The following is a 4192-nucleotide window of genomic DNA, read 5'->3' on the forward strand; positions in this document are numbered from 1 at the left end:
AGCTGCAGGAATGGGTGGTCTTTTGATCTAGCGATGCTGCACGGCGTGTAGGTCTTGATTGATGCGCTGTTCCCTCCTCAGATGGCCCGTGCGCACGGCCCGCGAGGCCAGGGTCTTCCTTCGAAGCTATTACATTATTTTTATTTATTGTGTGGCTGCGTTAAAAAAATATGCATATAACGATTAAAATATTTTCATAAATTTGTTGTGTGGCTGTATTACATTTATTTTATGTAAATAATGATAAATAAAATGTTTTCATAAGAAACCTTAATGTATGTGAACTTGAATTGTAAGTGTACCTTGGGGTTGGAGGGCTTGCGTTTCTTGGGTGCCGATTTCAAAGCCCCCAAACCCTTCAACGCTTTCAGCAGTGAGAGTGGATGCAGCGATGTCCTCTGCTGGCATCAGGTCATGTGTAGAGGCAGATCCACCTCCCGTTACAGGGCGTGCCCGATTTATGCTGGCAAGCTCTGCCGGCCAGGTAGAGCGTCTCTGGCCTAATTAGCATGTGAATAGCAGCAAAACTAGAATAACGGCCCACTTGAATGTAATCACTCAGTATTGGCTGAAGCCACAACTTTTAAACAAGTAAAATCCCCCGTGAATGGTTGGCAGATCACTTCAAGCCAATCACAAGGGATTTTTCTTGTTTAACACTCTGGGGTCGACGGTGGCGCGGGCGCCGCAAACTCTTTATTTTTCAATCACTCCGCAAAGAGACTTAAATTACTCTGCTGATTTTTGACATACAGATATGATTTATACATCATTTAAAACGTTAAAGTGTGTAGTTTTTTTCTGTCCACTCCCAATAAAAACAGAATGTTGTGCTTTTCGCAAAATTAAGAAAATAAACATGATGCACGTTCTGTTCTCTCTCCCTCAGTGAAGTCCTTTCAGAAACGCGTCAGAAAAATAAACTGTAACTTAACGAATACTTGTCGTAGAAACAAAAGATAAATGTCTACATAATGCTTGGAATGTCTCCTTTTAAATGATGTAAGTGATATTGAAAACAGATATTGTAATTCGGTGTAAACTGTATGAGAAGGAGGAGAAGTACCGTATTTCGCCAGTTACCTCATTATCTGTAATGAGATCGGATCGCCACACCCCTGCGCCATTGAAGTGAATGAGCAGAAACATCCATATGCATGACTCGTGCCTCCTGCAGTCAATGGATATGCAATCCACAATCCAGTCTCTCCATTCCTTGTTGTTCCATCCGATTGCACCAAACATGACATCTAAATCCTTATTCACTTGCGTATGTGTGTCAGTATCTCCAGACGCGAGTGTTTTCTTTGTTCTTCCGTCAAACAGTTCACGCGATTGGAACGCACATCACAAACACGCGAGTCAGGAAACTCGACGCGCTTTTTGGTATTCTTATAAAATACGCGATTGCAAACAGTACAATCCTTATTTAGTTGCGTCTAAGCGCATATCTCCGCACAGCAAGTTTATTAAACACAGTATCACTCGCATGTGCACACATTCACTGCTTTCATGATCAACACGTAAGGTAATGGCGGCGGCTGTAAACAAACATTGATAAGTTTACCACGCGTGTCCCTTGTTGTGTTTCTACTATAATGATTACAAATACACAAATAAGAGTCCAGACAACGATAGGCAGTTGTTCTTTTGAGCTTTTTACTGCACAAAAGTAAACCTCTCGCTGGCCAACCAAACACTAACCCTGTGTTGAAGTGTGTTCATTTTACGATGGCCAAACAGTATCTTTACCATGATTAAGCTACTATGGTTTTTAAAAGGTAACTTATACTTGCGAAATTAATAGAAAATATTTCAATAGAAATATATATAAATATATATAATGTGTGTGTGTGTATTTACATTATAATGAAAAGTAAACCTTATCATGGTTTTACTACAGAGAAAGTTACATTCCTGTTGAACATCCCCACAAGGCTCATTATGTGGCTCATTATTCAACTCTTTTGTCTCTCAGCTGTCAATCACTGATTATTCAGGAGCTTTCCCGCCTCCACGCATACAGCCTTTTCCAAGCAAAAGTGTCTTAGAAATTGTAAATCAATATCTTGCTTTATGTGATTGAGTAGGCCATATGATTTTCACATCATTTTGAAGAAAAAACTCTAGACTACTAGATCCAGTTTGGAAAGTCTTGGGAAAACATGTTTAGAATGAGTTTTGTGGAGTTATATCAGTGACTTAAAAATTTTGCTTTTTCAAAAACCACGCATAAACATTTTTCTCTCAAAAATACAAACATGTACATACATGTTGATTATATGATATTGTAGCCCAGTTTGTGATGAACACAGTGTTATGAGACTTTTGCCATTAATATGTTTTTAAGCAACTGAAAAAAGCACAAATGTCAGTGCATGTCAAAACTTCCCCAGGCCCCTAAAAACCCCTTAGACCCCAGAGGGTTAAAAGTAGTGGCTTCAGCCAATACCGAGTGAGTAAATTCAAGTCGGGCCGTTACTCTAAAGAGGGGGGTTATTGGGCACCCTGGCTCATTATAAATGTAAACCCCAATAATAATAATAATAATAAATAATTTATGTTATAATCATTTTTTATATATTAATGTCATTGTGCTATGTACTACATTATTCACAACATCAAGGAATATAAGAGAAAACAAAGAGGTTTATTTATAAACACACAGCTGTTTATTCAAAGAAAGAATTTTATGTACAAAGCAGCATAATGTATCTTATATTGTCCTCAAAACACGTCAAAAAGTGCCTAAGACGTTCGGGAAAGATCCCTAAAAATCTTTTTCAAAGTGATCAAAGTGTTGAAAAAACCCCTCAAAAACGTTGTAAAAAAGTCACTTTTTCAGGCGTATATGGTGAGTTGCCCTGTACTTTGGTATCGCCTCTAATCTGGATTGCAGCGTGGCACAGAGCTCGGAGAGTTCCAGGCTGCGAGAGGGCGGTGGCCGCACAATCCATCCAGACACCCAGCCAACAATGCCGTCTTCCTCATCAGATATGAGATCTATGGTGGCGCACTTCCAAATGTCCATCTCATCCTCAGCCAGCACACTTCGTCTCGCTTCCAGCAACTGTAATACAATCAATAAAGACAATAAGTGACCTGAAAAATACTCACATTGACAAAAAACTGATCTAATACAATAAATCTTACCCTTTTTCTTCTGGATCGACTCCGAGCTAAACTTTTCGCATTTTCCGCCTGCGATGCGAGTTCAGGTTGTTTGTATCTGAAACTCCGGCGTACCGACTCATAATACGTCTTACGGGCAGCTGGAAAACAATTAAATGAGACTGGTATTAATAAAAAGAGTCACGGTACAATTAAACAAGAAATGAGGAAAAACATTAGAAATTATACTTACAAACAATGTCGTCATTCTCAGCAGTAAATCTGGACTTGCTGAAATAGCCCAAAGCAAATCGGAGGTCACGGCTTTGTTATGAGGCGACGTTAGTCTGTGAAAACAAAATGTGCGGGTTTAAGCTTGGATCTATTAACGTATCTATTTCCTTATACAAGAATAAAAACATATTCTTTAAATCGTAACGTTACCTTTGCTCTGGTTCATAGCGCCTGCAGTGTGCCTCAGAGACGCCTCCTAAAAATTACAAGACAAAAACGCCTCTTAGTTATAAAACACACAGCTTGGGCTACTTCAAAAAATATGCTTATACATAAAATTATTCTTACCGCAATCTTGGGATTGTGCACCGGTCTTCTCTTCTTGGAGAGTTACAAACACCAAACCAAACGTCTGTTACGCTCTTCGACACTGAAGTGTGAGCCGTGGCCATGACCTCGCACGTGATTGGACGAAGGCGAGAAGCCTGTCGGGCTCCTCCAATCACATGCGAGGTTATTGATATAAGGAAAATCTTGTGAGACGTGCGCGCATGCGTATGATATAAACAACAAACGCGATGTGCCGGTGTTGTGTCGAAGTCTGTTCCCCCTATGTTCGACATAACACTTGAAGCTCTGTGTGATATCAACACAGTGTGCTGTCAGTTGAAAAGATGGAAGTCCCAAGACTGAAGAAACGACCTCGGCGCTTCTGTAAACATTGCAACACTGAACTGTGTCATACACAGTATTTTGACCACAGAAAGCGCTATTTCAAAAATGGAGTTTGGGAGAAAAAAATCCAGAAGGGCTACGTCAGATAACGTACAGAGCCTGCTGCTGCTGC

General features: G+C 40.0%; 1 long non-coding RNA gene across 1 annotated transcript; it reads right to left on the reverse strand.

Moving 5' to 3' along the window:
• Positions 1–2819: 2819 nt before the first annotated feature.
• LOC135730143 (uncharacterized) lies at positions 2820–3463 on the reverse strand. The gene is made up of 3 exons (XR_010525900.2): positions 3365–3463; positions 3154–3272; positions 2820–3070 (listed from the first exon to the last, which is right to left on the reverse strand). It is a non-coding gene; the product is annotated as an uncharacterized lncRNA (long non-coding RNA).
• Between the last annotated feature and the right edge of the window lie 729 nt (positions 3464–4192).

This window comes from Paramisgurnus dabryanus, chromosome 11 (assembly GCF_030506205.2).
Source record: "Paramisgurnus dabryanus chromosome 11, PD_genome_1.1, whole genome shotgun sequence".
NCBI classification, from domain to species: domain Eukaryota; kingdom Metazoa; phylum Chordata; class Actinopteri; order Cypriniformes; family Cobitidae; genus Paramisgurnus; species Paramisgurnus dabryanus.